The sequence below is a fragment of the Mustela lutreola genome, chromosome 5 (assembly GCF_030435805.1).
Source record: "Mustela lutreola isolate mMusLut2 chromosome 5, mMusLut2.pri, whole genome shotgun sequence".
NCBI lineage: Eukaryota > Metazoa > Chordata > Mammalia > Carnivora > Mustelidae > Mustela > Mustela lutreola.
Genome location: NC_081294.1, coordinates 23,016,212 through 23,042,054, shown reverse-complemented (window position 1 = coordinate 23,042,054; position 25,843 = coordinate 23,016,212). Strand labels below are relative to the sequence as shown.

General features: G+C 33.4%; 1 long non-coding RNA gene across 1 annotated transcript in view; it reads left to right on the top strand.

Annotated features, from left to right (window-relative positions):
* LOC131831315 (uncharacterized) overlaps positions 1-25,227 on the top strand; it is a 38,720-nt gene extending 13,493 nt beyond the window's left edge. The window contains exons 2-3 of the long non-coding RNA XR_009353593.1: positions 4,089-4,247; positions 25,192-25,227. This is a non-coding gene — a long non-coding RNA (uncharacterized LOC131831315). The remainder of the gene's footprint in view (positions 1-4,088; positions 4,248-25,191) is intronic.
* Positions 25,228-25,843: the final 616 nt, after the last annotated feature.

Genomic DNA, 25,843 nt, shown 5'->3' with positions numbered 1-25,843 from the left:
CATTGAGAGAACAGAGAGGATCAGAGTGTCAGGTTACACTTTAATGAATTAGAGATCTTACTTTAAGCTTTATCATTATTTCAAGAATACAAAGAATCAAGATGTAGAAACAAGGAAGGCAGAAATTCAGGATCTCCTGCAAGATTTCCTAGGCTCTTTTTTCTAGTGTCAGACATACTCAGGCTTTAGAAAACAGATAACATTTCTAAGTTGCACAAACATAGTCATTTAGGTCATGGAACATCTACATTTTTTGTGCAGATAGTTTTATAGCCATGTGACATTGTCAGGGGAGCCATGTCTTATAAATCCATAGACCTCAGATGTGTTAACAGTAAGCAATCCTAGATAATCTGGAACAATAGATAAGAATTCTTTTGCCAGGGAAAAAGAAATTTGGACTTTTTGCCAAGAGATCTATCATTGTTACTTTATAAGATTAGACGGGGACATGTGTCTTCTTCCTTTTCAGGAGAAAGAGAGAGAACACACCACAAACCTGATTCTTAACTCCTTAATCTACAGTTATTGCCAGAGTAAATTAATAAATTGTGATATAGTCACAAAATTGATTCTCAAGGAGTAAAGAAAATTAATAAAATACAACTACATCAACAACATAGATGAAACTCCTAAGTATAATAATAGATAAAAGAAACATGACACATCTAATATATACTGATTTATTCCATTTATCTATACATTATAAACACAGGCAAACTTAACTATACTGTAGTGGCTAATATGGTACTACCCATGGAAAGATTAAATGTAATGATTGGGAAGAAGTACAAAGAGCTTTTGTGATATTGTTTCATGATGTAGGTGTGGCTATTCCATGACTTTTCATTTTGTACATATGCACTGAGTTATATATTTGTGTTTGGTCAATTTTCCTTTTTTTAAAGAAATGGAAATACTTAGAACATTCATAGGCTATGATTAGAAAGTTAACCTTTAATAAAACTATTTTAACAATTATTTAACCTTAAAAATAATTTCAAGCTTAGAGAATTTTGCAAGGGATTTTTTTGCATAATATTCCAGAAATAGCTAATCTCTGTATCAAGAAATCTCTTCCAGAAAATTGAAAAACAAACAAACAGAATGCTCATAAGAATATATTTATATACAATTTAACTTACATATAAACAAATATAATTAATATGTGAATATGATTTTTAAACATTGATATAAAAATCTATCTTAAAAATAAAAATTGGCAAGTTGAAATGAAAATTCAAAGTAGCTCTCTTGTACATATATTCCTATATACACATGTGACTAATAATAAGTACACATGTGACTAATGATAAGTACACATGACATATATTTGCACATATACAATCAAAGTTTATGGTAAGAATCTGTATGTATTTATAATGATTAAGTATAAGCATGTTCATCAAGATAAATTAGGGAGAGTAGAACCAAATTTGGTTGTATACTAAAATTTGGTATATAACAGTCAAAAATGTTGCTGAAGGTGTTTCTGAAATGTTTGTGTTCTGTAAGACCATCACATCTTTATTAATTTCTAGAAAAAATGGCTTGTCATACTTGGGAAATGCAATGTTTAAAATCTTTAAAAAATACACGTGGTTCTCAAATTGTGAAGTCTTCAAACACTTTCTGAAAAAGGACAAAAGAGATATTTTAGGGTTTAAGGATCAAAAAAGAAGATGGGGTATCATGAACTATTGAATACTTTTTGCAATAAACATCTCCTAATGAGAGTAATGGGATTTCTTTTTCTCTTTTTTTTTTTTTTCATTTTCTTTTATTTGTTTGTTTGCTTCATTGAGTTTCAAAGTTTGTGTTCCATATGGTCAAAATCTTTTGTAAATGTTTACCTGTTAATGTTATTTTGTGATGAGATTTCATGTATTTCCTCTTTAAAAAACTTTTTTTTTTTTATGGAGATAAGTAATGCCAAATGCTAGTATCATTCCACAAGTATATGCCTTTAATTGGTCATATTTTTAGAGCCCTATTAGAATAGCTTCTTGATATTTGTGTTTTATGATGTTTTGTTGTTGTTATATGGAAAATAGGATTGCCTCAGATAATATAATTTAAAAATAAAATAATAGTATGATTATTCTACTTGTTTAGTTAACCAATGGAGATTTACTGATTTTTTAATTAACTTAGGAGATTTAAGTTAAATAACTGTATAGCAGATTAGTAACATTGATATTGCCTTAAGTAAATACATAATATTTCCCAGACATCTTGTTTTTACCTGAATATTTGTGTTTTTTCTCTCCAAAATTAATCAGAAATCTCTATCATATTAATACTAACACTACATACATTATCACTTAATTATTCATCGTTAATTATTTGAAAAATTTTTTTCCAAACATTTGCAACATCTAACATTGGCAAAGGATAGCTGTCTAATATATAGGTAAAAACTTGAAATAGATACAAAACAGAAGTAAATCCAATAAAAGTTGAGCAAAGGCTATATATACGTAATTGATAGAAAGTGAAGTCTGAATAACTAAACATACAAGCAGGTGATCACCTCACTGGTAGACAGCAAAATGCAAGGTGAAATAAAAAATAAAACCCAGTTTGGTTTGTGGAAAGGGATGAAGAATTCTCATTCTATTAAATTAATAACATAGTTAAGAACATCAATAAAATATGGCAATGTTATGCTCTTAGAATTTTTGCAAAATTGTTACCTAAATCTGGGCAGAGTTATTTCTAAGATTTCTGCTCTTGGTGGGATAATATAAAATAAATGACTAAGTTGATTATTATTGTCCGATTAAGATGTAATATCAAGGTCTTTGCTTTTTTTTCCCTCTCTACTATGCATAAGACTTGCCCTATGTCTGCTTTCTAATATATGAAAGATAACCAAGTATATAGGTGCACTGATAAACACACACAGAGACTCTTCAAGGGCACTTTACTTAGAGAGGGTATATAAAATCACTGATGTACATTTATTTACACTTCTGAGCATAGTTTTCTCCTTGTTGTCATCAAATTACTCTGTAACTGGTCATTTCTGATCAGCAGCTTTCTTAGTTACTGCTGTTATCTGCAAACTGCAATCATGGTAATCGGATTTAGGATTTGGAAAACCTGACAATAGAGCAGCGCTGCAACATGCGTCCAGGGCAATACCGTGTTTACTTGAGTCTTAATGGTAAATGTTTGCATTCTGGATTTGTTTTTATTTAAAAGCTAATATTTATGTATTATGGAAAAAGTATCAGACATTATAGGAAACCTATTCACAATTGCTTTTGTATTATCCAAATAATGTTTTATTGTGTACCGAGGCAGGCACCATTGCATATTACCAAATTTAGGTGGCAACTCTTCATTATTGCCATAAATGTGGAAAAGAGCATCTAACCTAATAAGAATAAGCCTACCCTCACTTGAACCATCAGGGCAGGATTAACAACTACCTGAGTGATCTCTAGAAATTTAAGATCACGGTCACCCAGCCAGGGCTCTCATCCTGTGCTAGTCTCTGCATTTCCCTCATTTGAAAAATCACCACCACCTTCACCTTTTTTTTTTTTAACAGTTTTTAGTTACCTTCACCTTTACATACAAATTATTTTACAAATTCACGATTACCCAAAAATCACCCTCAACCTCAACTCAGAAAATGTCTTTAAACCAGCTTGTTTTTATTAAAATCTTGCTACTTCCATAAGAAATTTACTTAGGTAAATTTATTTTAGTAACTAGGTAACTTTATTTTAAAACCAGGTAACTTTATTTTAAAACTAGGTAACTTTATTTTAAAACCAAATCATAGCAGATTATCATAGGAAGACCGTGATCTTTCAGACATATCTATTAGTGCAATTATTCAGTCTGCGGCTCATTAACATAAATGTGTGGCTAATCTTCAGTTTTAATAATATATGCACCCTTATAACTAGTGAGTACTTTTTAACTTTTCCTCTTTACAATTATGTGTGGTCTTTATTGAGAATACTGCTTTTGCTGATACTGATTTCTATTTTATAATGTTTTACACTTTGCTTATCAGAGAAGAAAATCAAGATGAATTTTAAATACTCATAAAGGTTGAAATTTATTTCTAGGTTATTTGAAAATAAGGGAGGTGGGACAAGGGAAGAAAGTGTGATGGAATGTGAAGGAAGGACCCGACAGAGGAGAGAACGGCAGGACCCTGCTCCCACATCCTGCTCCCTTGACCCAAGCTTCTCTCAAAATTCATTCCCCTTGGACTGACGATGAAGGTATTCAATAATCTGATATGATTAAGCTGGAAAATGACTTTCGGTTATGTTCCCACTCACGTTGCTCACAGAATTGTCTTGAAAAGACTGGTGGATGTTGTGGGGTGTTTGTGTGGGTGCTTTGTGTTGTTCAGTACTGACTGCCCTATTTCGTTTTGTTTTTAGAGAGAGATTTTGTTCTGATATATTGCTGTTCCTCAATATCTGAGAAGAAATTTATAGTTCAGAGAAAACAAATTTATAGCTCTGAGAGAAATATCAAAGCTTAAAAGGTTACAGACAATATTTGCTATCAGAGGGCAACGGGAATGTTGGAACTGTGGTGGCTCATTATAAAGCGCAGACAGGGAATCCGCTCTCAGCCAGGTCCTTCCTGATGGAGGAGGAGATGCCCTGAGCTAAGAAGAGCTCCTGCTCCAGGCTTTGTTGTGGGCAAAGCTGGCCCCAGGAAAGCAGCGGGTCTTAGGCTTACCTGACAGCTTCTGTTTCCTGGATATAACACTGTTTCCTCTTGATTTTTGGATTTAAAATGTGAAGGCCCCACGGCGGGGGGATGACTTCACCTTTTTTCTGTTCCAGTCTAAGCTGGCCACCTCCTCCACTCCTTTACCTGTGTATCCCATGAAAAACACCTGCTGTCCCTTTCTCCCTTTCCCCAAACCCTCAAAGATTTCCATCTTTGGATAAAGCAGCAAAAAATGCTCACCTATTTTCTAAAGCAGGAGAAGAAAATTAGAAGAGGAAAAACAAAGCCCATTATTCTCTTATTATTCGAATCCCTTCTTCTTTTAGATCGCTAATTGTGTTCTTTGGGAAGTAACTGCCCTATTAAAGCAGCAATGTAAAGGTCACCAAGTTCATTTCTAAATCCCACCAATCCTTCACTGTCTGAAAGGGACAGGTCACAATGATAGCAAAGGACTTCACCCTATAAAAAGTAACATAGGGGCCATCAGAGGATCCAGGCAGCCTAGCCTCATATTTATATTCTCTGGTGTTGCTTTTGCCAATACAATGAGCCCCTTCCAGATGTTTAAGATGTTTACTAGCTGCTCAGCATTTAACTTAGTCCTTACTCTGCTCTGTCTGAACCTGCAGATAGCAGCCTCTTTTATTTATTTATTTATTTATTTATTTTAAAGATTTTATTTATTTATTTGACAGAGAGACCCACAAGCAGGCAGAGAGGCAGGCAGAGAGAGAGAGAGAGGAGGAAGCAGGCTCCCTGCTGAGCAGAGAGCCCGATGTGGGGCTGGATCCCAGGACCCTGAGATACTGACCTGAGTCAAGGCAGAGGCTTTAACCCACTGAGCCACCCAGGTGCCCCAAGCAGCCTCTTTTAGTGCAAGAGTGGGAGTCGAGTAACTTTTTCTTTCTCTTTCTTGAGGATGACCTACCTTTAGTATCACAGCTACACAGGAAAGCTTCGACTAGGTGACTGTGCATAAAAATATATTTCTAGGCTTCCCCCGTTCTTGCAAACTGGGTCACTATCAATCATTTTGAAGGTTAAGTTCTTCTGAATCATGTAGATGAGGTGAAACAAATTCAGCTTTTTTTTTTCTTTTCCTGCTTTGAATTGAATTAAAAATGAGACCTAACTACATAAGATATGGTAAAATAATTTTTATGTCTTGGGCTCACACAATATTTCAAGAGTTCTTATATTGTTATTTTGCAGACTGAGTCAGCTTGAAAACCTACCTCTATCAGATATAATTAACATGCACAACCTTGTTTATGAGTCTGCCCCTTAATATAGCTTTCTTCGGCTGCCTTACTCTCCCCAAAGTATAGAGACGCCAACATGACTAAGATACACTATCCACACTCCTCCTGTAGTTTACATCTGTTGAATGGTTACTAAGCTAAGTGAAAAGCATGGGGGGCAAAAGAAAGTCTTAAAAGTGACTTTGAAGAAGAACCTGATAAGTACAGCATAGCATTATACACTCTCTCTCTCTGCTGGAATGTTCCTTAGAAGTAATGATAAGCAAAGAAATAAGCTTAGCATTTCAGATCAGATGTAGAAGATTCAAAAATTATAAATGTAGGGCATTTTACTTTAAAAAGTATTATCTTTATCATTATTATTAATATAAGATTTCTTATCTGTAACCAATTAATGCAAATTCACTGATACATTTTTTTGTACAGCACCATAGAAATGATAAAAATATCAACTATGCTAATAAACTTGTCCAAAGTGAGAAGGTATAAAAGATTACAAGTTTCTCTATTATTTACCATTAATTGTAAGGCATAAAAGCAAGATTACCATCTGTGAATATTCCTAACATTATGCTAATAAAACAATTAAAATATTAGTAAGAACAAAATTCTAAATGGGGCTATGGTTTATTTGAATTATTACCATAGTATAATATTTGTTTTCTTTATTCAGTGGTTATCAGCCTTATAAAACTCCACAATTGGAACTTTCAATCACCATAACTGGAAGAGTTAGATAATGCCCAAGCACATTTCTATAAAATCATCCAATAAAGAATTTAAAATAGGTTAATGCATAAAAATTTATAGTAATAATTTCCTCTCCACATACTTTTCTCTCATGGTCCTAGCACTAGATGCAAATATACTTAATATATAATTCTAAAAAACCCTTTGCTAAAAATAGTGGTATCCGTGTTTGCCATTTACTTGTGACAGAACACAGGTTTTATATTTATGTCTATGTTTTATAAAAACATTAGAACTGTAACTCACAAGGTAGTCCCCAAAACATCTTTATTGCAATTTAAGATACCAAATAGCTAGAGTAAGTGACCATTTCTTTGCTTAAAATATTTAAAGCTATGAAACATTTCCTGCTGTAACAACTTTGAATTATTTTGTAATAGTTATAACTTGTAAAAGGACATAAAATTTTTTCCCATCCTCTATCTCTGTACTCCGGCCTAAGAAAAAATAATAAATTACACTTGCCAAATTTTGTTACATTTCTGCTTACCTTTCTATTTAATAAATGTTTCCCCATATTTTGTCTTAGATGAGTTTTTAATCTAAATATTATATAAATATATATTTTTTAAATGGCCATAATAACTAAGGAAGTGTATCTGAAATAATGCAATTTCAATAAACTTGACAAACATAGAAAATAGAGTAGGAAAAGGAGAGTTATATGCACATAGTGGTACATATATTTGTGTGTGTGTGTGTGTGTGTGTGTGTGTGTATTTTGATCATTTGGTTTTGAGGCAGAAGGCTATTCCAGTATCCCACATTTCATCCTATTTGTTTTATGTGTTTATGTTTACATGGGTAGTTTTATCCATGTATGTAGTTTCATAATATTATTATCTTCTTGACTTCATTCCGGATAAAGAAAAAGCAGGGTAAATTATACTTAATATTTCAATTTAAATTATCCAGGCATTTCCCTACTAGCAGAAGATTCAAAAGAAATACTAGGGCACCTAGAACTCTCAGAAATAATTAAATAAGTCAAAACAGTATGTCTATTGGTGATTTTCCCAACATGAGAAGTAAATTATAAAGGTACAGTGGTTGTGTGCCAAGATATTTTTGGTTTGTGTAACCAAAATGGAAGTTAAGCTTCATTTACGTCTCTAAAACTGCCACTTAGTCAATCTCTTTAACATATTATAGGAACAATGTGGATAGAAAAAGTCAGGACTGTAGTTTTTTTGTCTGTTTGTTTGTCTGTTTGTTTAAGATTTGTTTATTTATTTGACAGAGGGAACAAGTAGGCAGAGAGGCAGGCAGAGAGAGGGGGAAGCAGGCTCCCCGCTGAGCAGAGAGCCCTATGCAGGGTTTGATCCCAGGGCCCTAGATCATGACCTGAGCTGAAAGCAGAGGCTTAACCCACTGAGGCATCTAGTCGTACAGGACTGTAGTTCTTAAGTAAAAAGGAAGCAGAAAAAAAATGTAGTCAGTCTGTATACTTACAGACTATATTCCTATAATGTAGTCACTTTTTTTAACTGAAGTATAATTGAGATACATTATATTAGTTTCAGCTGTACAGCATAATAATTTGATATTTGTATACATTGTGAATTATTCACCATATTAAGTCCATTCACCATCTGTCATCATACAAATTCATAACATTTGTTTTCTTGTGATGATAACTTTTTAAGACTTTTTAGCAACTTTCAATTTTGTAATAAATGTATTGTCTAGAATCACCTGGCTGTACATTCTATCTCCATGAGTTATTTATTTTATAACTGGAAGTTTGTATCTCTTGATCTCCTTCACCCATTTTGCCCACTTCTGAATCCCCTTCCCTTTAAAGACATATTCTTATAACATAGTCACTTTACCAGTATCACTCACTTTCCTATAATTATTTATGTTCACTGTTCAAGATAAACAAATCTGGGCATTGGTTACAGAAGTAGGGGCAGATTTTATTCAGTAATCACCGTTGCAATAGGGAAGAGAGTCCAGCATGAATTGAACTCAACTTCACTGAAGGAAAAGGCAAAAAAGGTTAAAAGGTTGTGGTGTGCAAGGGGAAAAGCACCAAGGTTGAATACAGGGGCTTGGCCCCTGTGACAGGCCACCTGGCTTGCTAGCTGGCATTTATCTGGGGGGAGACACAAACTTTCAGTGGTGCAACTAGGAGCATGGCTCCCACCACTTAGGCCCTTTTCCTCCCACATGGCCAGAAGGGTCAGAATTATCTCCCTGAATGTTTCCTTGTCAAAGGGTGGGCTCTCCAGTTATTGAAGAAACAGTACTGGGTGATAGATTTGCATCTCAAAGGTCAAAAGATGCATAATTGCAGGCTATTTAAAATAACAGTTCTCAGTGGGGGAGTTGAGGGGCCTATCTGCTTATCACCGGGCTTATAATGTACTAGCCAAAGGTTGAAATATTTGGCGGTTTCATTTCCATTTTATATTACTAAATTGATATTCAAAGATACTATTTTAAAATAAGATTTGAGAATATCTGAGGGGTGGCTCTGTCAATTAAGCTTCCGACTTTTGATTCTGGCTCAGGTCATGATCTCATGATTGTGAGATTGAGCCCCACCCACTTCAGGCTCTGCACTGGCGTGGAGCCTGCTTAAGATTTTCTCTCTCCCCCTCTGTCTCTCTCATCTCCCTTAATAAACAAACAACTAAATAAATAAAATGAGATTTGAAAACAAACCCCCATATAGATTAGTTAATAATTTACTTAAAAACACTCAATGTAAACTATTTAAACATTTTGTCAGCAAATGGTGAAACTAAGTTGAATGTTCCCAGATCTACACAAACTGGTAAAATCACGTTGGTAAGACACAATCACAGGCCTATTGATAATTTGCTAGGGTGAGGAGGACTACTTGTCTTTCATCAAGCTTTATATTTCCTAATTCAGCAGGAATGTTTACCAACTAGAAAATCGATGCTATTTTTGAAGTTTTCAGTAAACCACTGAGCAAAAATAATTTTTTTTTTGATGGTTGAGCCTGCCTATCTTCAGATGTGCAATGCCCAAGGGGTCTGGAGGTAGAGACGTAACAATACTATTGGCAGAGGGCACGCAGCAGTCCAATTTTTACATGCTTCATCTGGAGACTGAATACAATGTAATATCAAGTTCCTTGAGGCTTAGATAAATGAAACAGTGTTATACACCAAAACTGGGTAGTCACCCCACCCTCCATTTAGAGGTGTTGAGGAAGAAATTGACCTATTTCCTAAGGACCAAGAAAAACCTGAGCTCCAATGTCACTTAACATCCTTATTCAGACAGAGCTTTCTCAAGTCAAGATCAGATAAAGATACGAAGAAGAGAAAAAGAAAAAGTGGAGGGAAGGAGAGTTGGAAGGAAGGGACAGACAACAGAGGAAGACACAGAGGGATAGAGAGGAGGGAGAAAGAGAAATAAAAAATATTGTAAACTAATACAAATATCAACCCGAAGATCCAAAAGCCTTTAGCCCTGAAATGTGCTTTATCAAAATGGGAAAACATTTTTCTAAGGAAGAGTTCCATGAAACGTGAGTAAAAATTGGTGGACACAGAATAGGTTAAAATGAAAACATAATGAATGAATAAAAATGGAAATAAACATGATTCAAAAGAATTGCATAAAAAAGGAAAAGAACAAAACCAAAATAATATTTTAAATGATATAGAAGATAACTTACAATGCAAAAAAAATATATATATAGCAGTGTAGAGGGAAAATCTGAGAAGCAATCCTAGATTTGAGAAGATAAGGAAATAGAGGTCACTGAAGTATAGGATGTAGATTTTAGACAAATCTATGTACTCAATATATACATTAGAAAGAATGAACAGAAGTTCTATTCAAAGAAATAATGGAGGACATAATTTTTAAAATGTAAATATTTGGGGGCATCTGGGTGGCTCAGTTGGTTGAGCATCCATCTCCTAATTTCCTCTCAGGCCATGATCTTAGGGTCATGAGATCCACCCTGCACTGGACTCCACACTTAGCGTGGAGCCTGCTTAAGATTCCCCTCTGCCTCTCTCCCCACTCTCACTCGTGTACAGGCACATGTTCTTTCTTTCTCTCTTTTGTAAGAAGCTTATAACCTTTTAGGAAAAACTAATGAAAATAAATCAATATTTCTGATATGTCAGGAAAGAAAAGGGCAATCTGCTACTATAAATTGTATCCTAAAATCCTAAATTCCACAAAGTCATTTATTTCATCTAGAAAAGAGCATCTTTGTAAAGTTTTCCTTTGATTGGGAAAACAAGAATTGTCCTTCCTTATTCAGTTTTAGTAGCAATGGAGGAGAGGGTTGAGAGAGAGCATTTGGCACAATGAAGGGACTAATTGCTGTAGAGATGAACTTTCATTTATTTTACTGTTTTGGACCCCTTCCATTCCTGAACTTGTCTAGACTGCAATTATGTTTCTGGGTTTTTCTTTAGTTACAAATCCCATATCATCTTGGCTGCTGATGACTTGCTTCGTTTTAGCCACCAATAGGTTTTCATTTACTTTTGTTTCTCCTAGAAATGCTTTGGAGCCTCTTCACTATTAAGAGATTTAGTTCTACCATTCTAATGAGGTGTCGCAAGGAAATGGAGACAAGCAAAACGTTTAGTTTATTATCTCTAAATTTTCTTGAATTGTTAACAAAATCATAACACACTTAAATATAGTTGAAGAAGGGACTGTAAAATAAATCTTTATAATATGGCAGGAAAAATAAGAGTGACAGAACATATGAGAAAGGAGGAATGGTGGAAGATGTATAAGGGTGCCAACTGCTTCATTTAACTGTGCTAACCAGAAGATGTTCCAATTTGCTTGAACAAGAAACAGACTTTTAAGTGTATACGTAGGGAGAAAATTTTCCTTGAGTCTCTCGTGTTTTTGCATACCTTTGAAATAAAGGCATTATCATTACTATTAATTTTTACTTTGAACTATCTTTTCAAAGATGTTTTTGTAGAAAGCAGCCTTGGAAGATAATGTCTCCCTTTGAGCAGATTTTACTCTCTAAGATAGTAAAGATAATAATTCTCACAGAGACAAACATTGGACAGGTTTGCTGGTAGCTCCTTTCACAGAATGGGGCTTCCTCATGTCAGGCCTCCTCTTCTTTAAAAGGCCCCTCCTGCATGTCAAGGCATCATTTGATCCCCACTGTGTTACCCTATAAAAATTGCAGTTCGGGGAACAACCCAATGATGTGTCTGGAGTTATTGCTATCACATCGACTAATACATTTCCCTTTGTCTCTGGCAAAGTTTTCTATGAATTTATTGCAAGCTAACATATTAGTTTGCAAGTAAGCTAAAAATCCAGACCCTTCATATTCTTGGCACATGCTACTTAAAGATACAACAATCACCATCACTATTTAATTATATATCAGAAATTTTGAAGTGTTGGCAGTAAGTTGTAGGATATAATCTAAATTATTATATGCCTCAAGGGTGGTCAGTAGATAATGTCTCATATCTGTGTATACACATAATACACACATAATATCATAATTATGTTACACAGAGTAACAGAAAAGAACAAGTAGAGGAGAAAGTGTTCAAAAGTGGTAGCCTGTGAGAAGTCTTCGAGTAGGAAATAAAACAGAACCTTGCGTTTCTCACTAGGAGATTTTTTTGTCTTTGTCATAAATTCTGTGACAATTAAAGCTGGAAATGTAATTCTTTTTTTTTTTTAAGATTTTATTTATTTGACAGAGAGAGATCACAAGTAGGCAGAGAGGCAGGCAGAGAGAGAGAGGGAAGCAGGCTCCCTGCTAAGCAGAGAGCCCGATGCAGGACTCGATCCCAGGACCCTGAGACCATGACCTGAATCAAAGACAGAGGCTTTAACCCACTGAGCCAGCCAGGTGCCCCTGGAAATATAATTCTTTAAGTATCCTGGTACAATTATCTAGAAGTGGTTAAGAGGGAACAAAAGTAAACTTATTAGGATATAGGTCTATTTCTGTCCTATATTAAATGCGAGAAGGCAGTTTAGTAACACCTACAGAGTTTGAAGAAAAATATGAACAAAAGTAAACTTATTAGGATGTAGGTCTATTTCTGTCCTATATTAAATGCGAGAAGGCAGTTGTAGTAACACCTACAGAGTTTGAAGAAAAATATGAAGCCCAAGAATATAAAATTAGGATGCTTTTTCTTTCATGAATTGAAACAACAGAAAGACATTTTCAGATACAAAGAATTTTGGAGATACACCACACATATAACTTTCTTAAAAGTATTTCTTAGATATTTAGTAGACCAAAAACAGTTAATCTAAACAAAAAAAGAACAGGGATGGCAAATATGTGGTACAAAAGATCTGATAGATTGTGGTAATAATTGGCAACATGTTCCAAGATTCTTCTGGACAGTAATTCTCTCAGAAAACCATTATTAAATTGGACACATCAAGGATCATGTGAAGAAAGGGAAGTGGTGAGAGAATTCTTTCAGTAGGGCAAATGACTTAAACCTTAACAAGTTTATTTTGATTTCATATGCTTCAGTAAACAAATACGTAAGAATGGAAAGTCTCTGATCAGAGGGTTTAGGAACACAAACACACACACACACACAAAATCTAAATAAGATTACATTGTTTCAAAGCAAACTTATGCTTTATTTATTAACTCCTAGAAACCAATATCCAAGATGTTAAAGTAATGGCTTTAACATTTTATTCTGTATGAGTGATTTGGACTCTATAACTAAATGGCATGTATATCTTTCAACATCTCAGTACTTAATTTATTTAAAACATTACATATCCATCAGTTTAATTACAATTTTTGCAACAAATGAGTATGAGGGTTTTCTGGTTTACAAGTTCCATTTTTCTTATGGATCATGTTAGGTTAAGTTTGATCTTAGGTCTTAAATATTCTTCGTATCTTGCTATATAACTTGGAAGATGGAAGTTCTTTACATAACCACCATAAATATTAAAATATTTGATAATTAATACATCTTAGGGTTAAAAAAAAGAAATTATAGTAAAGTACTTTTCAAGTGAAGTGTTTAGATGGTAAATAAAACTTTCATAGAAAGATGGGGTATAAGTTTGACAGAGAAGACATTTCAATTCCAGAAAAAGAGCAAAGAACATTTTCTTCCCCTCACTTTACTTTCCAAGATCACTGGAAAGAAAATCAAGTTATTCATGTCTCCAATTTCTTCCAATTTGGTAGGGAAAGAAAATATGATTTATTAAATTTGATTTGTGGCAGTGTTTAGAATGATGATTGTGCTCTAGGACATGGGCTTAAATTTGTGGAAATTTAAAATTAATAAAAAATTTAAGGTACATGTTGCTTGAGGGGAAAAATAAATCACTTACTGTCCTTTATTGACTAGTTCGAACTTATAAATTAGTTCAGATACATGAGGAAATCTTTTCCAAAATATTTTCCTGTTTGGTTTTAAGTGATTATTATTCTGGCAGGAATAATAAGTGCAAGAATACACATTATATGTGTCTTTATGCCCTGATAATTTCCTCAAGGTACTTATGCTAACATTGGATGTTCTAAAAAGAGTGGATTGAATTAAAGTTTTTGTTTGTTTGTTTGTTTCTGTGCATTAAGGAAACACTGAGATATTTTACATATATAAGATTTTAGAATTTTGGAATAATTTTTTTAAAAGATCTTATTTATTTATTTGACAGAGAGACACACAGAGAGAGGGAACACAAGCAGGTAGAGCATGGGAGGGAGATGCAGGCTTCCTGCTGAGCAGGGAGCCAGATCCCAGGACCCTGGGATCATGACCTGAGCCTAAGGCAGCTGTTTAACGCTTAAAGACTGAGCCACCCAGGCACCCCAGAGTAAATTTTTGTATTACCAATATGAGTGCACCAATACAGGATGAAATATTTCACAGTTTATATCATGATGCTTATAAACATTTTTATTTTTTATTTTATTATTTTTAAAGATTTTATTTATTTTTTTTTGACAGACAGAGATCACAAGTAGGCAGAGAGGCAGGCAGAGAGAGAGGGGAGGAAGCAGGCTCCCTGCTGAGCAAAGAGCCTGATGTGGGGCTCGATCCCAGGATCTGGGATCATGACCTGAGCCGAAGGCAGAGGCTTTAACCCACTGAGCCACCCAGGCGCCTCTTTATAAACATTTTTAAAGTAGGCATTCTATATATATAAAAAAATCCACTTTTGTATAGTGAGTTTTCTTAAAAAATGTTACTTTTAATAACTTCTCTTAAAAGCCAGCAATCATAAGGTTAGAATTTAAAGGACTGGAGATCAGTATAGAATTTTTATTATTTTGTTGTCTGTAGATACTTATAACACCATATGGCCCATTGATGCTAACATCTGTCACCCAGCCAAATATTGATTAAATCACTTGGAATTATGTGAAGCACATGGGGAGTTAAAGGAGATTTGATTACACCTTTATACATGTTTGATTTAAAACTGCTCTTTAATCAAGTAGAACTTAAATGAAGTAAATATTAAAACAGAGAATTTTTTCTCCCAAGAGAAAGTGTTTCTCACTCATGTGCATTTATATACAGAATTTCCTAACAAGAATTTAGACAAATATGCAAGACATACAATTTCATTTACCTAGTTAAAGATTTTTGACATAGTTAAATATAATCTTGTTATTCTTTATACTTGATAATTTTAATTGGCAGCAAGGAAGATGATTTTTCACAGAAGTAAAGACTTCTGTTCTTGCACATAGCCTTGGAAGACTGCCTGGATTTATTTAAATTGCTCTGATTCCCAATAATTTCCAAATAAATATCATTGGCTGATAGATGCCTGCAGGTTAGGTTACATGAGATTGTCATATGAATTATAATTCATGGGCTTACTTATCAAAGTAGTATTTTTGTATTTGCTGTGCATTTAAATGAGACAAAATATTCAGGTACTCTGATGTCCAATTATCAGTTTGAAAAGTAAAATAAAATAATTCATACTTACCACACTGGATAAGCCTTAAATCTTAAGCATCATCTATTTGTATGCATATACATTCATGCATCTTAATGCATATATATGTAACATTTAGTTTATAATAAGTGACTTTTACTGGAAATATCCTAGAAACAATAAGAAAAGTAGATTATTGGATATTTTTATGATCATTAATCTATTTACTAATAATCAGCAAGCATATCCTAAATATATGTTATGGTAATATACTGTGAACCTTAATAGGGTAATATAAATATCATAGTTTTTGAAGTGAGATATCACATTTCTGGAGAAGTCATTTCTTACACTTACATTCAGCCAACATTATGATTTTAATTAATTTTCAGGATATTGTTGGTTCAAAATTAATAATTAAAGGGAAAAATAACCTATGGATATAAAATATTATTTAAAAGAATATATAAAAGCTGTTGTTATTAGCAAGTAGCTTTAAAACACTTGTTAATGATACTTTTAAATATAATTGATTAGGATTATAGGTATTTTTGAGATCAAATATTAATAGGAAAAAATGAGTATACTAACATTTCTATAAATATTGCTACTAACTGTGAAAGATGCATGTTTTACAGGTAGAGGAAGAATATGGTAAAATGTGTTTCTGAAATTTAGAATATATGTGTGCACAGTTGTATTTTTTTAATTAAATTTTGGGAAAGGCTTTTGTACTTAACCTTTGCTCCAAATCAACATCTCACGTGCCTCTCAGTCTTTTCTTAGACTAATACCTTTAAGAAAATGGTTTTGCTATTAATTGTTGAAGATAAATATTAAACACTTTATGATAAAGGTGATGGATGAAAGAGCCAAGGAGAGAGGGAGAGTTAGTACCAGTTGGTCCAGAGGTAGAAAATTGTCTAGAGAAATTGTCTAGAGTATCAGATATTGAAGTCAACTGAGAAACATGTAATTCTTCTAAAAGTTCAAGAGGCCACTCAGCTTCAGGTCATTGCTGCTAGGAGGGAGGAACAGCCTGGTATTACCTATTATTCTGATTTTTAATAGATTTCGATGTGTATTTTGATTTTCAAATATGAGGGTAGTCAAAACATATTTATGGACTAGTTGTGTTCCTACAAGTCTATTATAAAAGTCTTATGCATCCAATAATGACTTTCATTTGGAATGAAACATTACAATTTTATTATGTGGATTTGAATTTGAGGTATAATAAGATATCTTATACTGTCAGTAAAAGAAAAGTGCTTCCAGCATGAAGAGGTTTGCTGTTTCTGTACCAAAATATTTTGACTTCCTGTCATTTGTCTGAAAGCCAGAGCTTAAACTAAATACATTCTTCTACTTGAATATTTTACCAGTTAGAGGCTTTATCCCTGTGTATAATACATTTTCATGTTTTTTTCCAAATATTTAAAGGACTACAGATAAAATTTATTGATGCAAACTGTATGTTAACTATTTACAATAAACTCATTGCACATTAGGCAGTTTATTCTTTTCAAGTTGTTCGACTTATTCATTCACAGATTTGCCCAGAGAGTTCGTACTGTGTGAAAAGTTCTATTTTAGGCTCTGAGATACAATTGCAAATAAGACAGACAAAAAGCTCACCTCTATTGATACTTATGTTTCAGTGAGAGAAACTGACACTATACATGATAAATAAAATATAAAACAGGTTGCATTGTGATGTGTATCTGTAATAGGGAAATAGTTTATTTATTGGGAGATGGGGGAAAGGAGAGCAAATTTTGAACATTGAGCTACTTTGTCAGGGAAGACCCCATTGAGTAAAAAAAGTGAAATTAACATAATTTAAGGTATCTGGTAGGAAAATATTGTAGACTAAAGTTCAACTTTTTTTTTTTTTTTAATATCATTATCTACCTTCTTAGGAGCCTTTTTCAGACATTTCTTAGCTGTCCCACTACATGAAATCCAATCCAAAGAATAACATTTTGACCAGTAGGGCTGAACATTGGAGGAGTAAAACTAATTTTAATATCTGAGATTGTTTTATCATTGAAGAGTCTATTCTTGTTCCCTTGTGGGGTGGGGGTGTCGACCATATTAAGAATATGTTCTCTAGTCTTAGAAACAACAAATGAAAAAAAAAAATTGAAATCCATTATATTGTAGTATGTGCATGCCTAGGAAAACACATTTTGTGCCTGATTCAGAAAGAATTAGCGAGAGAACTGTAGGAGAATAAGAGAGAAAGGAGAGTGGAGAAATCATATATGACCTTATTAATCAAAAAAATAGTTTTGACATAGTCAGAGTATTTTTTTTTAAAGATTTTATTTATTTGACAGAGAGATCACAAGTAGGCAGAGAGGCAGGCAGAGAGAGGAAGGAAAGCAGGCTCCCTGCTGAGCAGAGAGCCCGATGTAAGGCTTGATCCGAGGTCCTTGAGATCATGACCTGAGCTGAAGGCAGAGGCTTTAACCCACTGAGCCACCCAGGTGCCCCCAGAGTATTTTAAAGAAAGGAACAATATGGCCTAACTTCAATTTTGACAGATCACCTTGGCTGTCCTGCCAAGTCTAGAGGGAACATAAGCAGAAGCATGGATCCATTTAAGCAAATTTTACAATCAGGTCTCATTACATAATATTAAAAGTGGAGCGCCAAAGGAATATATTCAATTTTAATTAAAACATTAAGAATTTAAAGAAAACAAAGAACAGAGCATTAAATCAAGGTGAGGGTCCTCCTATTTACAGGGACCTACTGCATAGGTCATTCATGCAGAAGTTAGTCCTGCTTGAAGTAATTTCTAGATCAAGGTGGTGAGGGATTTAAACATTGGCTGTTGAAGGCATAACAGACTGGTTTTTGTCATAATGTGGATAAGAAATGTGATAGCAAGAAAGGAGACAGCCAGCACAAACTTTGGTTTTGTCATAACAATTGAAAGAATGAAATAGATCTGAACTGAGGGAAAGAAGACAGCAGAGGAATTGATCTAGGAGGTGTGTTGGTGTTACTCATTCTTGCAATTTCATACAAGTTGTTTCTGAATTATGGTTTATTTTATATCCCCTATCTGTGCTATCATTATTAACAGATCTTAAGGGTTATTTTAATTAAAAAAAGATGCCAGAAATATTGCATTTATTTAAATAATGAGGCTGTTTTTCTATAATTTTGCAGACTACTCCTTTTTGCAGTTTAAGTCAGTTTCAGTAGTATTAGAGACAATATATTCATAACTGTCATCTAAGTATGTATGTGCACTTTCAAATGTATATTGGGTGCACGTATGCATTTGATTGTACTTTGAGTGTCTTTAAGATTCACAATTGTCTCACTCACTTGAAAGGACTCATTGATAAATCAAACTAAATATCGATGTTTAGTTTAAATAATTTATATCCAAATTTTAAAATCTTAAAGTTAAGATTAAATGACTTATAGGTTTCCTTTTTCACCTTTACCTTCCCTATCGAGTGATTACAAAATGACTGAATTCTGCAATTAAAAAAAAAATAATTCAAAGACAGCATAACCTATTTTGAGATAGAAATTTATAAGACCTCTTATATAGTAAGCTTGTTATTTTTCTAAAGACCACATCTAGTAGTATCTATTAAGCTTTAAAATACATATATATTCTATGAAGCACCAAGTAAACTTCTCTATAGTTAACCCTATTTTTTAATAACATTCCCTCCTTGTGTTGACTTTTTGTTCTCTAATTTAAAATGCTCTGAGGACACAAATGTCAAGTAAATTGCCTATAATTGCATTCATACTTGTTATTAAATTCCATTAATAAGTATACTCTAAATATATATGGAAAGGAAAGTGTGCATTCAGGCTTTAATTTTCATGCTACTCCTCTGCCTATTTTCTAATCAATTCTGAAAAAAGCCTTAAGATGCTCTTCAGCTTCTACTCTGGAGGTCAACGAGGACAGCAGGAGCAGGGAGCTGATAAAACGGGGGGTGCCAGGCAGAGCGAGCCACCGTGATTATTTCCTCAGTGTCTGTTTTGCAGAAAGATCTTGTTATCTCAAAACTCAAGAAGATTGTAAAGGTTATTTTTCAAGGTAGGGGATGTGTCAAAAAAAAAACACTCAATCATGCTGTCAAAGATTTGTGTAGCTGAAAGTAGAATGTATATTAGAAAATGTATTTGTCTTCTATATCTGATAAAACTGAGAATTCAAAATTGATAATTAAATTTGTTTTCTAAATTGGATGAAGCCAAGCAAGTGAGGATTCTAAAATACTGTTTTGACTAAGATGTGTAAGTATTTTCAAAAGTAATGAAATTAAAAAAAAAAAAAAAAGTAAAAAAAAAAAAAGTACCATATCACAGAAACTAGACCAGAATGGAGAGTTAATTTCATGTTTCATATTATTTTAACTTCTAATTTAATTATTGATAACATGGCTATAGCAAGGATACATATTTCTAAATATGAAACATATACTTCCTTCTATAACATATTTATCTTAACCTATTTCTTTACTTAATAAAATATCTTTAAAATATTTGGGGATTTTTACAATGTAATAGTGTGTGTGTTTTAAAAGAGGAAGGCATAAAAAATGTTGACATATCAATAGCATTGTAAGCAACTCTTTGAATTTTAAATAAGAGCTTCTCATATTACCTTTTCAAGTAATAATTCAAAATTTATTTGCATTTTTTTCTTTCTTAAGATTCTACTTCATGGTCGCAAACTGTTGCAAAAAAACTATAAAAATAATTTATAGATGAATTTTAATAGTGAAAAGTGTGAAAATAAAAAAGCAAAGAAGGCACTTATTTATCTTCCATGATTTTTGTGAAAAATAAAACATTTACTGATTGAGCTATCTATAAACAGTTCTTCTTTGAAAGAATAACTTTTACATCACATATAGCATTAGAAACACTGAATGCATATTTGACTAAAATACTTAAAAGGAGTACAGTGAGTGACAAATGACTACCATTTGATTATATTTCTAATTCATATATATTCAAACATTTTAGGTAATCTGAAATCTTATAAAATTATACATATGTTGTAATTATGTTTATACCCCAAATCCATAAAATCAATAGATCCCAAACCTAATTTGAAAATAAAAAAGTTGTCACACAATTATATAGTAAAATAATTACCGATATTAATGTTTTTATTTACCTATGATATTTCTCTATTTTTGCATCCGTACTCAATTTAGAAATACAAGAGCTGTACCACATTCATTATGGATGGGAGGAAGTATTAAGTTCTTCAATTAATGTAACTTTCTGTGATTATATTCCAGAAGTATAAAATGATTGTCACTAAAATAAAGATTTAAAATAACATAATAGACAATGCCTTCTATAATATGGTTACACAAAATAAGGAACTATTTTTTTCTGGAACAATTTAATTTGGACTTTTTCTTCTTTCTACCCTTAATGCTGGAAATGTAGCATTTAATAACCTCTTTATTAAATATTTGAGAGAATTGCATGCCATATACCACACTAGATGCTGAAGAAGGCAGTAAGATTAAACCTTGAAAAAAATACTTACAAGTATGCTGAACATTACTGAAGAAAAGAATACCACAAGTTGAATTAAGAAAACCCAGAGGAATGCATTCCTAATATGGTTTAAGGAAAGGAGACTGTACATCCCATTTTGCCTGGAACAGTTTAATTTATGTCCATTACCCAGGCATAATTATTAATAATTGCCCATTTGATTATAAGGTTGTCACTGCTTAAACAATAAATGATATTGTCACCCTAATTAGGAGTATCTTAATTATCACATTCTCTCAATCGCACTTCTAACTTCTCTGAAATAACAGATATTTAAAAACTAGACTTTTCAGGAATTCACCAGAATGTACAGTGATGATTGAAAAGAGCAACATCTTATTGTTGTTTTTGTTGTTATAGAACAATAGAAGAGGCAAGGCTATGATGACCTTATGGAACTTCCTATAAGCTTACCTGGATGGTGGTCAACTTACTTTTACATGGAGATATCATTAGGAAGTATACAGAAAAAAAAAAAAATCAAAATTATTCTTTAAACTAAGTTGTGGATCCTTTTAATTTAAGTGAATAGGTACTTAGCTATGATTGAAAGGGCCATGGCAGGAAGAATGGAAGAAATAAAAATTTGGTAAGTTGTTTGTCACCAAGCTATAGTTTATATTGACTAAAATGTATAATACTTAATATGTACTTGAGTTTTATTTCATAAAAAGTATCCAATGCCATTAAAAGGAATGTATATCTTGAATTTTTTATTTCCTTCATAGAGGTACCTTCTTAATCACCCTAAAAGACCCCCTTACATTGTAAGAACTACTGTCTAGAGGATAAAATATAAGAATTTATTTGGCTGTTTTTGCCTATTATGTGCCTTGCATAACCAGATACTCATCTCTTGATTTTTCACTCCCTTTAGTGCTGACAAACTTAGGTGTCCACCACAGGTTTTCCCCTTTTCTGTGAAAATCTGTGGTTTCCAGTCATTCAGGTACTGTGACATTGTTACTTCTTGGCTGTAAGCAATAGAAACCACTTTTGATTAGGCAACGTAAGTTCATCAAAAAGTTCATTGAACCAGTGGAAAGCAGAAACACCAGAATCTCACAGGAATTAAGAAAGACAAGGCACAGCAAAATTCGTTCCACAGAAACAGTTTAAGCCAGTATTGCTACATATTCACTGCTTTAGAACACTGGTGGCTAGACAGCTCCACTAAACAACTTTCGGTTAATTTTCTCTCCTGACTTCACTGTATCCTACTGAATGATATTTACTCATGGCTTTGAAAGATGGCCAATAGATAAAGAACCAACGAAGAAGGCCAACGTGTGGTTGGTGGGTGCTGCATGGGGACTATGATTCCTCAATTCTCATTCATGTGGTTTCTCATCTTGCAAGGAGTGAGGTTTAGATAGTGGCCCCAGAGCAATGTTTGAAGAGGGAAAGAAAGAAGTTAGTTTGGATCATCTCCTGAATATTCAAGATGTCATCTGTGAACCATTTTCTTGCTCAATGGAAGTCATATTTCCAGCCCAGATTCAATGGATGAGGAAATATATCCTGCCTCTTGATGGAGAATGGCAAAGATATTGCCAAAGAACATAAACATAGCATTAGGAAGAATTATTGAGCCCATTAAAAAAAAAAAAAATCAACCCCAATGCCTCAGACAAAAAAGAATATAGATAGTTAATTTATTTACTCTTAAGATTTTATTTCTTTATTAGAGACCAAGTACAGGGGCAAGTACAAGACCAAGACCAGGGGTAGGAGTAGCACCACCCGAGGACACAAGGCCTCATCCTGGGACTTGGGGATCATGACCTGAACTGAAGGCAAATGCTTAACCGATTGAGCCACCCAGACACCCCTAAATGGCTCATTTAGTTACAAAAAATTATTTTATTCTATTAAGTGTACATTAGGTTGTAAAATAAAACCTAGATGAATATTTCAATGAGAGGAGAATACCCTTTTGACTGCTTTTTCTTTTTCATGATGACATTTTATTCCCAAGTCATTCAAATATGTTTTCAAAAATAGAGCAGAATGTTTTCTGAATACAAAGATCTTATTGATTCACTCTATTTTTTTGCAAGTACAGATAAAAAGGGATATCCAGGCATTAATAAATAATTTCACAGTAGAAAATATGTGGCGTCTTTCAGCATGAAGAGAGAAGTATGAGATAATTAAATAAAAAATGACATAATTTTGGTTGTGTCTGTATCTTCTGTTGTGGGATAGGTCTTTATTGTTCATAGCAAAGCACCATGTTGGGAACAGAGAATTCATCAGTTTAAACTGACTTACTTATTATGAATTCTTAGGAGATAGGGAGAAAAAAAGGAAGCCATGTATGGGGTAAAGGAAATGACTTTTGTGTTACTTGACTTCTACCATCTTAATACAGAACAGTAAAAGACTTTTTGTTACTTTAGCATTCCACTGTTCACCACCTTGACTCATTTGCAAGAATTCATGGTCATCACATTGGTTGTAGAATCTAATTTATTTGCAGACTTTCATGGAAAAGAAGTTTACAAATCTCCCTTGCTAATATTTTTTAGGGTCTACTATGAATTTCTGACAAGTGTATTTTCCTGTTGTTCAATCTAACTCACTCCTGCTGTGATTTAAAAAAAAAAAAAACAAAAAACAAAAAAAAAAAAAAACATGTCTTTAACTCTCAGTGGAAATGAAGAGCAGCTGGTTATAACACTCCTTCTTGAAGGTCACAGTTTAAAATTCATTTATTTAATCTTTTCTGACAAAACTTATGTATCTTAAAATTTGTTTTTTGCAAGTTAATTGAAAGTTTTTAAGTGATCTGATCACATGTCATAAAACTGTTAATACATTAACATAGCAAAAGACCAACAAAGTAGAGATATTCCCTGTATGTACTTCCCCTCTTGGTTACTGAATTACCTGGATTAATTGTTCTTGAAATAGACACAGTTCAGGTTTTTATTTTTTTTAATTTTTTCTTCCTTTTTGGATCACAGTCATTATATTATGTGTAAAAATGTATGTGCAAGTTAGAATATGAAAAGAAAAATGAGTAGGTACAAAATATTAAACTTTAACTTAGAAAAACTGAAAAGTCTTTACGAATCAAAGTCTTGATTTCCTTAACTTTCCAATATGAGCAGCGAGAACATCACAATCTAATGTGGTTTTGGAGTTGGTTGAATGATGCATAAAATCTGTTGGATTGTGGAATGCATTCAAATAGATAACAGTCAGTAGACAGAGTTGACACTCTTAGGAGAGAGTACAGATTTGTCCAAGGGATATATGGCATAGTGAACTTCAGAAAGACCATCACCAAATGTGTAACAGGCTCAAATATCTTTTCTCTATACTGCTTGTTTGATATAACATCTCAGCCTGAATGCCAGTTGTTTGCAGTAATGTTAGCAGCTTGAAGGATTGCCCACCAATATAGCCTTTTGATGCATTTAGAGCTCCCACAGTTCTAAACTCACCAGGGCATCTTTCTATGAATTTAATTCGTGCCTTGGAAAAGATCAATATGAGACTATAATAGCTGCACCAAAAGATTATTTTCTCTACCACTTTTAATTTGCCCTATATGCCATTTGAATTATATGAAACAGATTTGTAATAAACAAGCTTTTATAAGGAGAGCTATTCAGAGGATGCAGTGGTTGGGAAAAAAATAAAACAAAAAACAACAGAACAAAAAATGAAACAAAAAACCCCAGAATCTTCTCTATTACTTGACAAAGGGTGAACCGTTTGTTACTCACAAAGCTGTAGGAAGTCTGGTGGAGCTTGGATGTGAGAAAATATCTTACACTGGTTTTCATATTTTGACCACTCTTTAGATTCTTAACAACACTCTAGGGAAATCAAGAAAAAAATAATGTTTCAGGTATGATATCTTATCTATAAGAAAATTGACAACCAGTAAGCCTGTTGGTGAATTTTCTTGTTTATTTGCTCCAAAGTGTGAGAACTATGTGTCTAGAGGACTCCACAGATAAGGACTTGGTACTTAATTTCATCATTTTTTTTTTTCCAGGCATGCAACAAGTGCAGCTTAAAAGGCCCACACTCAGGTAAAGCTAACCTTCTAACATTTGTCACTAAATAGCCATTTTTCCACTTTATTAAAAGTGTATTCTATTATCATGTGCTGTTCCCCTCTATCTTTAGATCTCTTAGACTTTCAAGTCAATCTCTCTATAGTTTATTTTCACATAAAATTCACCACAATAGTCTACCAACTAGCCGGAGACCAACTGCTCCATGTTGTGCTGGATCTCATTCTCCTTCTGAGATCACAGACCTAAGTGGGACAGAGTCTCCTGCAGATAAGACAGCTGCAAGAAGACAAACGGGAGAGGTGAGGTTTCTTTTAGACCTAAGCTCAAAATCAAAACAATCACTTCAGTACGTATATCACTGGTAAAACAGGTCACTCGGCGAGGCCCAAGTTAAGGTTCACATACATACATTTATTGTTGGTGAGAGGGACACAAAATCACATGCCAGGATGCAAGGTTACCAGGAAGGATAAAAATTTAGTGTCAGTAATAAATTTATCTTATAGCTCTCAATCTGTTCGTCTCCCAAAATTATCCTTTTCTCCTAGCTCCCTCATTGTCCCCATGCAGAAGATAAAGGAATGAAAATTACTAAAATATTTTCCCTCAAATGTAGGACTAGAATAA